The sequence below is a fragment of the Vanellus vanellus genome (genome assembly GCF_965231255.1).
Source record: "Vanellus vanellus genome assembly, chromosome: 3".
In the NCBI taxonomy this organism is placed as follows: domain Eukaryota; kingdom Metazoa; phylum Chordata; class Aves; order Charadriiformes; family Charadriidae; genus Vanellus; species Vanellus vanellus.
The window spans coordinates 3,435,381-3,449,627 of record NC_138907.1 but is presented as its reverse complement, the minus strand read 5'-3'; the positions used below and the strand labels follow the sequence as shown (position 1 = coordinate 3,449,627).

General features: G+C 38.8%; 1 protein-coding gene across 1 annotated transcript in view; it reads right to left on the bottom strand.

The window, feature by feature from the left end:
• Positions 1-14,247, bottom strand: part of CCDC85A (coiled-coil domain containing 85A) — a gene marked incomplete at its 5' end in the record, with an annotated part of 82,403 nt that overhangs the window by 43,513 nt on the left and 24,643 nt on the right. The window lies entirely within an intron of this gene.

Here is a 14,247-nt window from a genome sequence, read left to right as displayed (position 1 = left end):
ATAATACGTGACAGTACACTGTTTCTTACAGAAAAGGTAGCTATATCTTGTGGCAGTAACATGTAAAATTTAAATGACATGAATAATTAAGAAGATATTAATAGATACCTTAAATAAAAAAGTTTTATGAAAACAGCATCACATGCACGTTTTAAAACCCTTAACTGGAAATGTAGTAAACAGTAAAGCACTTGCAGGAAATAATTTTTACTTTCACAAAACAGTATATCAGTTTATAATGATTTTACAGCAGCAGCTACCATATATTCAGAGTTTCACTATTGGGTTTTCTTAAGGGCAACTTAAACTAGCTGTTTTTTTTATTATATGTAAGTAAGGATCGGATTTGCTATCTTTACTCATGCCGAGCTCATTTTACTCAGGATCTTGTCTTGCATATATGTTCAAATTTGGCATCAAGAGTACAAAGGTTTAGCCATGTGTCACAGCTCCCTGGACAAAACCCATTTCCTCAAGAAATCCCGATTTATTTCAAAAGTATCTCCCCATCCAATCGCTAGCACATGTAAACCTCAGTACCTAGATATTTAGCTACATTCAAGAAGCTAGATCCCATAACATCTGGGTTAATGAAACAAATATTTCCAAAAGAAGTGCCGGGGAGGAGAACCACCTCTGTTAGGCTCCCAAACCCTTTCAGCACTTAAAAGAGCAGAAATCAGCAGCTGCAATTCCCATGGAACTAACAGGACTTCCTTGCCCTCGAGGCAAAAGATAACAGTTACAAGAATCTAATAAATAATTATTACTAAAATAACTTCTTGCATGAGGTTCTACAAATGTATTAGGTAAATGAGGGGCACTTAAAATGCAGTGCAATGCTTACTTCTGACAACGGGCTACGTTACAAAATATAGTGGGGAAGGGATGACCTCGGAAACCAGCCACAGCTTTTAAGGGCACAAGGTAGACAGACATCTCTGCATTTCAGAAATCATTCTTCAGACCAGAATACTGAGCCCTCAACAGTCAGAACATTTCCCATCTGTAACTGCATTCTCAGCTGAGGTCTTAATGGTGAAAAGCCCGAAAAGCAACAGTATTGCCAGTACACCCTGCAATCGCCCTCCCCTACTGTTGCCCCGCACAAAGATGAATTCAGGCAAGCGACTTCTGGGGAGCTCGTACAACCCAGAGCAGTTAATGGAACAGCAAAACTTCCCTGCCAGGACATCAGAGACCTCACACAGCGCATTTCACCTGAGAGTAAACGTTTCAATGTTTGAGTTGTAAACCTCCAGAAATAGGACTTCAAGATCATAATTTTCACATTCCCTTGGCTAAGGTGTTACTCTAAAAAGAAACTGCTAAAGAGAGATGTGTTACCTGAGGTAAGATTAAAATCAAGGTTTCAGGGGAAGTAAGTTAAATGAAGAATGTATATGTATTTAAGAGACCCATTTATTCCATGCAGTTACATTTCTCCCTGATCTTCCTTGTCTTTTCATGCAATTATGTTTAGAATTAATGGAATTTAGAATTATATTTAGAATTACACAGTCAAAACTGCAGAGCTGTGTCCATCTTCTTAAGATGCGTTCTAAATCAATTTTATGAAAGATTTCTCAGCCATCTGAACTAGATATGGATTTGTTTTCCCATTTTGCAATTTTACAGATCTCTGGATTTTAAAAAAAAATAATGCTTAAACAAAATTAAGCTTAAAAAGGGTACCTGCTAATAACAACCATTTGCTTAATGGTAGTTGTACGGACACTGCAGTAAGAGATTGCTTACATCTGCAAACAGAAGCCATTTATAAAAATTAGTCTTATAAACCACCACACAGAAATCTATGGGAAATCAATGCCCATGGTTTCTATTAGGAAATAGTAATGAATTATTACTTATCCAAGAAGTAAAATAAGCTCTTTCCCCGCCCTGTGAAATTCTGAAGGCCTTAACAGTCAGCGAAGCTCCTCACTGACTTCTGTGGGCTTGGGATGACACCCTTCGCCTGTCCTTAATCTTGTGAACAAATTCTATCATACCCTTCAGAGAAAATCCTGTAGTTGTTTTAAGTATGGCTAATCCATAAGGACAAAGCTTTAATGAGTTTCTAAATTTGTATCTTAAGAAGTAAAATAAAATAAAATAAAAAACCCCGTGACCTAGAATCTATTCCAAAGCACTGCTCATCTTTTCATGGGCTCCGTGCACTCTCCTGCAGTGAAGTCTCTAGATCAGATTTATCTCACGTATGTGAGCTAATCGGCAGAAAACAGGGAAGAACCCTCATGCTACGCAGAAATACGGTTTTCACCATATCCCTCAAACGACAGCAAAGGGGCCACACTCTGCATACCCACTGTCACCCCAGAGAAGCTACAACTTCTTCCACCTGCAGGTGTATGGCAGTAAAAGGCTACATGCATTAATCGTGGTTATACGACTTGACATACAACTTGCTAATGGCACATACACATGTGTGTGTGTATATAAACGCACGTGCGAAGAGAGAGATGCACAAGATGCATATGTCTTTACAGAAGAGATAATGTAAAACTTATATGGAAAAAAAAATCCTCACTACTATCACTTCCCACCACAGGGGCAAAGGCAGATTTCACCTTTCAATGAACAAACAATTTCTTACTCAGGCGAACGTAGGAATGACTTACCATTCACCAGAGCTTCATAAGGGTGAAGCAACAGTATTGAAAGCTTGGGGAGACAGTGAAACGGTCATCACCGGGGGTTTGAAGAAAAAGTTAGGGAAACATTTGTCAGGGAGGGTTGAGACGGAGCTGACTCTGCCTTGGGCAAGCAGGTGAGTTAGCTGACCCTGTAGAGTCCCTTCCATATGAGTTTTCTGTGAGAAGGCGTGTGTCTGTCTGTGTGTGTGACAGCGTAACATCAGTTCTAGATGAGAGATACTAGTTTTACTAAAAATGAGAAGTCAAATAAATGAGGGATGGAGTAGGCCCCTGGGAACAGTAACAGACTTCTTGATTCTCACTGTCCATCCCTTAGGTGGTTTAATAAAGGGCAGGATATTGAACACCATAAAATGAAAGAGATAAAATTCATAAGAACTTCTTGTGTTCCACTGAGCTTGTTTATAATTTGGCAGTTCTGTAATTTCAAAGGAATTGAATGGTACTTTCCGTGCAGACTTTATCAACCTGAGAACAATAACACCCTAGTCTGTTACCTAGGGTTTATTACACTTCTAGCAAAAAGACAAATGAAAGCAAACACCAACTTTTCTCTTGTTCCTATTCAAAAATTTAAATTTCTTCAAATGACCCAATTCTGTACCCTACAGGAAACTGCACGTCAAAATCATTTACTTGGCTCCTTTTTATTTATTTTTTCATTTAAGTTTATTCACTTTAAGGTAAATAAAATAAACAAAAGATAGTAAGCAGCTAGGGGAGTGGAATATGAGTGGGTGAACTCATGGGAAAAAGAAGGAAATTTACTCTGTTTAGTCACGCGTGCAGAATGTACAGAAAAATATATGAAAATATATAAACAATAAAGAATGTATTTATCACCACACTAATCATCATAGCTGCTTGGCGTAGTGCTCTTTGCATCCCTTTTTTCTTTTATTGTTTTTCTAGCCTCTTTGTGGAAAGAACAATATTCCTTTGTGTTTTCACACTGCTAGGCACATTTGGGATGCTGCTACAATCTAGCCCATGTGAACCTACGTGTGAACCCCATATCACCTAAGATACAGCAGGGAGGGCCAAGAGAGAAAGCAGCAGAAGGGAAGCAACCAACATCTGCTGCAGCAGATGAAAGTACAAATCAACTAACTTAGTCTTCTCTGGTTTTGAACAGATTTGGATATTGCTCTTAAGGCTTGACCTGGAATAAGTCGTGACTACATCAGAAAGAAAGGGCTGAAATAGCAGAGGGCACAGGTCAAGAAGATGTAACTTAATGTCATCATACCTTTTGACTCCTAATGGTGATAAAATAGTCCCTATTGACGTTTTGACCTTCTCCCACCTGATGCCAGACAGAATCCTAGAAAAAGACCTGCCTTTTGTAGAAACAGATGGGGTTGTAGACAAGCTAAAGGGGTGAGCTGCCAGGCACTTAACATTGCAGTGTTCCCCATCACATCGCTGGCATACAGAACTGAGGGAGGGGAGCAGGTAAAACACCCCAAACCAAACACCTCTTGTACTGTGCATCTCTTTCTTTCTGGTCCTACAGCTTCTGTCCTGCTTGATGTTGCTGAATACATAGTAAGTAATGCCTTTTCTCTTATTTGTGAATACCGTTGGAGGGCTTCTCCCTCACGCTTGTTTCACATTTATATCTATTTAACCTCTTTCCTAACTGTTCAGCCACATTTTCGTATAAAAATGTGCGCATATCTTTAGAATTCAATCTGTATGGTGTTATTTCTGCACATACAGCCTAAACAAAGTTTCTACTTGCAAATTCCCTTTAATTATAAGTATCCATGCAAACTAAAATAAGCTACAGTATTTAATGCTCACAGACTTCAAAAATGCAAGCCAAACAATGCATACAAGCTTTATCTATACTGCAAACACGGGCAGACTCTTCATGGAAGATTCCTCACCAAACGAGCACATCTCTGTGCACTGAAGTGATCTATTTAAAAAAAAATAAGTAATGCAAACGACGAAACAGGACTTAAATATAAAATGAAGCTTCAGCATAAAGTAGTAAATACAGCCCTTAAGTGAGCAAATCGACTTGCTGTTTCAGCAACCCAGGAATTGCCACACTGATCTGAAGTCAGACTAGTCTTTCAGCGATTAGTTCCAGATGCTGCAGAGCAACAGGCGAACACCTCACCACAAGCTGACAAAGGTTAATTTGTCCCTCTTAGTAGGGACACCCTGTTCTTTAATAGACAGGAGTAAACAGAATCTTGAAATGTAATTATTGTGGAACACAGTTTGTTCCAGTTGATTATAATGACCCTGAACGTTCCCAATATCTATATTTCAGTCTTTTTTTAATTATAAATATCTTTTAAGTATCAGCCACCTCTTTTGGTTGTAAATTTTATTTATATATTTAAACATGTTCGTTTCTTTCCTTGATTTTGAATTTCCTTTTACTGTATTTCATTGAGAATCTTCTACATTTTCTCGAAGTAAAATAAAGCTTCAATCAGTTTTCCAGTTACTCATCATTTACGTATTTCCAATTTTTTTCTCCTCCTTCTCAGAGATTAAAAATTCTTTTCCAACTGTCTTTCACCAATTTATTCTTTTTTGTCCCTGAGACAGAGATGATCAGAACTTCACTTCTTATTTACAATAAAGCTTACACAAAATATCCACGCGATGCTCTCTGTAGCATTCACAACCCCAACGTGACCTAGCATCATCTTGGGTTTTTCTAACCAAGGCTACACATGCACAGGAGCGCCTTTCAGCTGTAACGCCCAGGTTCAACACCAGTATGGATAATGCTATTATTTTAGCAGTGGAAAAAGTGCCTTAGTTATTTCACATTCCTATTAAAGTTATCCTAGCTGGACAGTACAGTGGTCATTCTGGGGCCACAAACAGTGGCCTGTGTGCTCTTTAGCCTCACGAATCCAAGTAAAGGAAATGACTCACACCACCAAGGAACAAAGTATATAAAAATGGAAGAGGGGTTGCTAGCACTAGCAAGACAGATAACAAGACAGAATAACTTTTAAAAAAATATTTAGGTTGACACAATACAATGAATTAACATCAAATTCTAGTGGAACTGGAAATTTTATGTTATTCAAATAAGTTGGTCTTGAAGTTTGTTTTATTATGGAACACATCTTGAGTAAGTTTGTTTTTCCAAGTACAACTCACATGTTAAGCAAACACTGTCCACAATGTGTTTTTACTTCCAAAGACATTGGAATCTTTTTCTTAAAAAGTGATGAAGTACAAATATTTGAGACCTCTTCTGGGGAAAATCTTTGTTCAATTGCTATTTTACTGGGATTTTCTTCCAGTACTCAATCACACCTTGGTTGCAAATTCTGCAGATGCACCCTTTGTTCTCTTTCAAATGTCACTCTCTTTTCATGTCCCAACCACTTAAAGACAGCTTTTTTTACCTGGTAAAAGGGCATTTGAAGGCATATTAGTAGTCTAACATTTTAAATTCCAGTCCTACATTGTGGCAATTTAATCTCATCACTTGCCTCAAAGCCCTTTCATTCTTCTTGTTTAGGAACCTACAGACAAGTGGCAGTAGTCATTTAGAGACAGAAAGAAGTGATACGTGGCATGAGCTTAGAGCAAGCTAAGCAAAATTAACAAGCAAAAAGTAAGGGTTTTCACTAGAGGTAACAGTGTTATATATATAATACAGTACTAAAGCGTCCCAAATACAACAGCAGCACTTTCTGCATGTGTGCATACGCTATAAATACTTGATTTTCAGGTGGCAGATTTTGGTGGAGTCCAGGCGAGGAGTACTATTTCTCCTCAGCTGAAATGCCAGTGCTTTCTGTAGTTTCAGTCGAGGAGAACAGCATGAACCCATGAAGTATGGTATGGAGCTTGATTTCCTTAGCTATGAACCCCAAAGCAGAATGGTCAAACCCCAAAAACACTATCCACAGTTTAATTCATCTTATTTTTAAAGTTCTGCTGCAGCATCAATCAGCTTTGGATTTGCTATGAGGCCTTCCTCGTACATCAGACTACAAACCACACACATAGCCCTGCTTCAGCTGTCAGCTCATTAAAGAGAGCACATTCAAAGCTACAGCACTATGAAGACGTCCACTAAACTATACTTTTTGCATAAGCTTCTATAGAGGAGGCAGACAAGCAAGAGTCTGGGGTCAGCTATGCACACCAGGTGCCATGGTAATGGAATGAAGTGGTTAAATAAAAGCACTGGAAATTTAACATGATTCATGTTACATACATGGGATCCCTTAAAAAAAGTTCAGTGCTGGTCTGCTTTCAGACAGAGGTTAAGGCAGTTATGTTTTTGACAACAGTGACAGAAGAGTTATGGATACATAATACCACACCTTGCAACCGGATCTACTGCGTATAACACAGCTTCAGTGAGTTCTATAGCATGACTTTCATAAAATACGCTGGCTGAGCTTACCAGTTAAAATTGACTTTTTTATTTTATTAAGCAGTAAGTCAGGGTATGGAAGAAAGATGTAAAAGAAAATCTTGCGCATCACTGGGATGGCCACTATCCAAGTCTTTGCAGCTTTCATAAGACCTGTCATTATTTGATGTAATGTATGAAATAGCTTGAAGATCTGAAAATCTAAGCCAAATTCTTAATCCATCAGAAGTCTGTTGCACTATGCCACCTTGCATTAGATAAGGATTTGGCATCTCATCCCTTAAAATGTTAAGCTTTTGGTTGATGATTTGGATCACCAACACAAACTGGTACCTGTCCCCTATGGCTGCAGGGGGGAGTCGCATTCATGAGGTCCTTCTCCTACCACTCCTAAAGGGAAGGAGAGATTTAATTTTCACAGCTCTTTAGTCAGGAATCATTTTCTTCCCTCCTCACTACACTTTCTTTGCATTTCTTAAAACTCTTTGGGGAAGAAAATAAAAAGAAAGTGGAAGTAGCAAGATGTATTAAGATGTATAAATAAGTAAACAAAAAAATATCTGTTTTCCAGCTACTACTAAATTAGATGAAATTAGCTCCTGTAATCAGACCCACCTCTTATTGGAGAAAGGAGAAGTGAAGAAATGGCTATGAGACAAGAACTAGCCTCAAGAAAAACGTCATCATTATTCCCTTTCCACTCCAAAACCTTAAACATATTCAGTCTTACTTGATTTCATCAACCTACTGCCTGGGCAAGTGAAGAGATTCCAAAAATAGTGTCAGCACCAAGACTACTTGCACTGCAACATATTCCTGGACACTTTTCTTCTGATCTATCCCTCCTGACATGACATCCAGAACATCACTAAAGCTTAGTATCAGACTGTGGCATTCAGCATCTGACGTTGCAGCAATTACTGTGCTACTGTGATTGAACATCTCTCCCTAAGTAATCCCCACAGACTGGTACTCTGCACAAGAATTTGACTTTTGAAGAGAACACTGATCTACACTCCGACACAGGAGGTGTTTCCAGGTCCTGCATGTTCAGCGTAACTCAAAGCAGATCTGATAGAAATTTCAACCAGCACAGTTCTGGTGTTCTGCAACCTCTACTTAACTTCCAAAGAGCTATTATTTATGTCTTCTATCTAGACAAAAATCACCCTCAGCACATCCCATTGCTTCTTAGCTTTCTCCCCTTTTCTTGGCTCTAGTACAGTATCTTCGAAACTTGACACCAAAGCTGCTCATTGTTTTACCCACTCATTGCATTATGTGTAAGGAACACTGCCTATAAACTCCATCTTGCATTTCTTCACTATCCTCCTGTGCTTCAGAGGCTGTTCTGATTCCTGCTGACACTGCCTACCTGGGAAATCTCAGCTCTGGAAAAGGATTTCATTTTGGTTTCTCTAAGGAAAAGGATATGCAAGAAAAAAAAAAACAAACACCACAACAAAACTCGATCAAATCACTTCCCTTACTCATAAATAAGGCAAACGTTTTGGGGTGCTTCCATACAAGAGCTCTATTTCTGTTCCATCCAGATTAAGAACCAAAACTTCCACTACAACGCGCATCAGCCTCAGCGGGTGCAGAGGTAATGTGACTTCATACACACAATTGGAGTTGTTTTGGAAATCCAAAACAAATTCGGAACAAGACAGACATTCATTCCTTCTTTACTACATTTTTGCTATTCCTTTGTCATTCAACTGGGAAAAGCTAAAGCAAAGCATATAGTGCAAAGTGGGCATGTGATACAAAGAGCAATATATCCACAGGTAGGCATCAAATCCAAATTCTGCCTTGGGATGCAAGCATAAAGCTTCTGCAATTATCTAAGAGGGAGAGAACTTTGTCAAGATTTAAACAAGATCATAAAGTAGAAGTGTAATGTTCAAATTGTCTGAATTGCCAGAACCAGAAGCTGGAATCATGCCTGTGCTTCTTGGAAATACAACACTTCATATGATCCAATGCACAGCTCCAGTCAACCTCCTTTCCCTGCACTCATGGGCATCTAAAGACCAGGCTATTAGTCCTTCATTGTTTTCTTTTCCAAAGTTTTATTCTGTTTCAAGATTGTCTCTCATTCCTTGCTGTTTGACAACACTTTTAGCTTTTTAGATGTTCTAATTCTACTAATTACTTATATTCCGAAAAGTATTACTTTTCATGCATATGCTGTTCTTGGCCAAAGGCTTTTTTACCCCCTTTTTCCACCCATGTGGCCTGTGGAACCATTTTTGTTTTGTTAAAATGTCCAAAGAAGGAACACTTTTACCAGCATTGAAATACACAGCATCTTGTCTTATATAAAAATTAAGCCCATCCTGCCATCTGTTCAATCTGTCACATGTAACACTTACTGCGAAAGAGAGCTAGTTTGATCATTACCCGTCTAGACTTTGATAGCGCCATCACAGGATCCTGTCTAAAGGATAGTAACAAATTTTAGTCTCTCTTCTGTCAACAACTGTAAGGTATTTTAAACCTATGATGAGATGCAGAATTATGCAAAATTTCCCTGATTATTCATTATAAGAAGAAATAATAAAACCTGTTATTATTATTGTTATTACTTATGTTGTAAAGAAAGTGAGGAGTACACCATGGAGACAGAAGGGAAACTGAAGTAGTATTTGCAAAAGAAAACCGTAAAACATATTCTACCATTGAGAGCAAAGGCAAGGCTGAGTGGTTCTGAAAGAGTTCATGCCCTGAGCATCCTGAATGATAAGGCAGAACATCCATAGGCAACGTGGGAAGTCTATACCAGGGGGAACAGCAAACAGATCTCGGATTTGGCCAGCTTTGTTCTGCTATGTCCAGACAGTAGCATAGAGTACCAGTACAGCCAAGTTAGGATCATTTCTGAGAGCTAGTAAGGAGCCCACAGAGGTTTGGCTAATGAGGAAGACAAATAAAACTATTTTTGACCTAAGATGCATTTCTCTAATATAAAAAGATTTTTCCATAACTTCACATTCTAGAAGTCACTAATTTGAAATCATTGTTTTATGACTACACTGAGCATAAAGCTTAGTCCTTGAAACCAAACCCATGTCTACTGCAACATCAACGTTCATTCACTTTTTACAATTTTTCCAAGGGTGAAGACTGAGATGCCAACAGCCCTTTAAGTAAACTGTCTCTTTCATATCTACCGTTGCTCATCAGACAGTCAAGCCAGATGTAAGTATGAAAGTCCAAACACTGATTATCCTGATAAATCCAAGATGACAGATAACAAAACAGGGATATGTAGAAAGAATAACCATGATTGATTTTTACCAAACTCTACATTCACTGGCTTGTTGCACTGCAGGGCTCAGTATCTGTAACGTACAGCAATCAGTTGTGAGCAGCTCAGAGTTAGAGGGCACAGCAGCTGTTCTCACACAATCAGAGTATGGGGGACTGCAGAGTCACCTGATAGTTATTTACTTTACCAGCCATGAAAGGCAGAAATCTGGCTTATATATTTTAAAATTCTTTAGGACTGAATTTTCTGAAGATGTTTAGGGACACGTAAGGGAAACAGCATTTCCAAGAGAGAAAACAAGTCAGAGAAGGAAGTTTTTCTCCAGAATGGGAATGATCTCTTCTTGACAGAGTCCTGGACCAGTTCCATCCTCAGCAGGCATTTTTGCTTATAATTAAATGTATTTTATCTTCCAAAAATATAAAGCTGAAGAGTGGCAGGGACAAGGGGCAAAGAAATGACATAAGACAAAACCCGGCTGTGATAAAGAGAATAAATAGGTACTGTGATGAGAGAAGAGAAAGTGAATCTGCTTCAGGACTTGAAGCAGATGGGCATACAGGGCTGTTTGCTTAGAAGCACATCGCAGCATCATACAGCAGTTTCTGACAAGAAGTGAATGATAATACATTCCACCACCAATGTTTGCAGAGAGCCTTGGAAAGACATTAAAGCTCTTGGTCTTTGGGACTTCAAATAACAAGTAGAAAGAATGTCAGCTTAATATTTCAACCTTTACCTTCACAGTTTTTATGACTGACTCAAAAGATGTTTTTTCCATCACTAACACACCTGTGTTCTTTCCAGAGGTTAAAAATCCAGGTAACGACCCAGACTGACCCTGCTCAGCTGAGAAGAGCCTTGGTTGCAAAAGTATAGCTTCTTTTCTTTTAAATAAATAAAGAATTAAATAAAACACCAAGTCTTTGCTTTTGTTAGCAAAGACACTGCTGAGCTCTTCTGTCACTCTGGAACTGCACAAGAGCCTATGTATAAAGGAGGATTATGAAACAACCTCTGAACAAAACAGAGTCATGGGCTCACCTGAACTCCGTAGGGCAAGGACCAAAACAACAAAGCACCTGAAAAATTTCACTTAAGTCCAACATTTAGGTGTTACTGAGACTGCAGAGCATATACCCTGTGTTGCATCACTCCACGGATTTATGAAGTACGGTTGACACTGATGCTTCCGCCAGTAGACATGTACAACCCTGAAGCCTGATGCTGTGGAGCTGTTCAGCAGCTGAGCTGCTCTTTACTCCAGCAAGACTCTCAAATACGCACTGCTCACCTACAGGATCCAATGCACATCACCAGCTCATTTTATATAGTCAAGATTACCAAAATGAGACCTCCAGTACAGGCTAGCTGTACACATGTGCAGATCTGAGTTTAAGGAACCCACTAAGGAGGCAGCATGGGTATTTTCAAACCCCCACAGCAGAAGAGTCAAAACCAAGTCTTGTTTGCACCAGGAGAAGACACAAACTCTCTGCCATTGGGGGCTTGCCCTCCAGAGTTAAGACCATACCACAGCTAATAATTTTATTTAAGAGAGGCTGCCTCTAACATACCTCTCCCCTCTCCATTTTCTGCTGGATGGATTCTCCTCCCAGTTTTCTAGTTTTAGCTAATCCCATGCCTGGGGTTTCAAACTGAGGCCTGTCAGCTGAGAGCAGCCCAGAAACTGCCATGCGTAACAAAGGACCGTGCAGAGAAGGATGATGTACACACTTAAGCTTATGTCAGTCCCCTGAGAGCTTTAAAGAATAAGACAAGTAATTTGATAAGGAACCAGGATAAAGTGAGCTATAAACATCTTTTGCAGCATAAACTGCTGCTTGATTAGGTTTGTAAAACATCTCATGAGGAAAAAGGGGGTATTGTTGCGAACCACACAAATTTAAAATAAAAAAAAAAAAAAGGTTTTTAGTTCACTCTTTTAAAATTATGTTTATCAATCATATAAGATTCCATGGGGTACAAGCAAGTAATAACATGAATAATCCACTGAAAATTAATTCTGCATGTTGGTTCATACAGTTTTAGAGGTAATAAATAATCAACCACCAGCACAGGACCACAACATCTATTTCATGCACAAAGCAGCACTTTTATCATGGTAAATTTAGCTGTGTCTTATTAAACCAACTACAGTTTCTGACCAGCTAGTAGAACCTGAATAGGTTTTCACATTATATTCCTCAGAGCTCAAAATAAATCAAAAAGTCTCAGCTTCATGTATCTTCGTGATTTTTAGAAAATGACTTAACCATTTCAACTACTGAACTACTTGGCAAGCTCAAGCAAGTTCAGTAGTCTGAGGAGTAAGACTTCAAGGAAAATCACCCCTCAGCCCCCATGGCTCAGGCATAACAGTCATGTTAAAGATTAAAACATTAATTTAGTCTCCATGCAGTCAAGTAGATTTTGGTTATTCATTTTTTTTTTGGGGGGTGGGGTGGGGTATTTTTTGAGCATCAGTGAATTAGTCTATACCAACAGAAATGCAAATAATCACAGGCAAACAATGTGGCTATATCCTGTTCCTCTAGAAATCAATGGCATTATTTCTACAAGAGGATCAAACCACGTATGATCAATTTCTCATTCAAATTCATTTCTTCTTCCCACCCAAATGAAATTAAAGCAATTTAAGCATTTTCCAAACTCCTCTGTCCCTTCTCCCTCCCCATGGTTTACTGGCCATTCTTTTCTGGAAGAAAAGAAGTTTTCCCCTCTGCTTGTGTTCTAAAGGATGTATTACACGTGGCCGACTGTGCCGAGGTTTTATTGCAACCCCACCTGTTTCCTTCACTATATACACATGGATTTTTCATACTTTAACTACTGTGGGAAGCAAAGATTTAGGGAAAGAGTTGACTATCAAGTATGAAACATATGTTCCCATGAAAATAAAATCAGAAGAGAATTCTTTTGTGACCACTTCTTCGCAGCAAGATAAATTTCCTCTCTCCTTCTGACATTCCATTTTCCTTAAAAATCAAAATGGGATTGAACAGGCTGGAAACAGCACTTTGGAGCTACCCATGTCATCTGCTAACCTACAGTACCCAAAGTATTGCAAGGTCAATTGCTGCTCCTGGCAATCGTAGTTCTTATTCGTGCTTCAAAGGCTCCGCTGTTTGGCAAGAAAACAAGCCCAACAATCCTAGTTCAGTATTTTGAATCTCTCTCCTGCATGTATATAAGAAATAACATAGGATACACTTGTATATAGATTTCTCTTCTTTTTTACATCTTTAGTGAAGGGGGTAACTGAAAAAGCATATTGTGCTCTTTTCATTCAAGATACTTAAGGACCAGAACATCTAATGTTAAGATGCGTTTAACGAATTCATGGAGTTCTGCTGATTTACCCTCAAGATTCTGGGCTTATCATTTCAACACGTCTGTTACTGTGATGAACACGGGGTCACAGCACTGGGATATGAAATGCTCATCACACTGACAGTCAGAAGCTACCAAAGCATACCCAAGGCAACCCTCTTGTCTTTTTTAAATCTGAGACATTAAAATGTAAAGTTTTCAAAAGATAAGTCTCTGATAAATTTAGAAACACCTGTTTCATCTCTATGGAGTTATAAAGCTTTGCACCTACCACAAATTTCTTTTTGCCTGTCCTTTTACTCGTCACTGCTAGTTAAGTCCTGCTCATATGGCTTTCTTCATATGCTTATTCACAGACCAACTGTTCAGAAATAGGAGTCAATGCAAGTATTTCCACTGACTTTAACCTCACCTGAAGTGATGACAGGAATAACTGCAGCACAGAACATCATCTAAAGGCTGCACAATCCTGTACTTCTCTACACAGCTTCAACAGCAACCATCACCATCACATTTCCCCATCTAGTTCTACTTTCCTGAAAAGCAGTGAAATACTTCATGCAATTCCA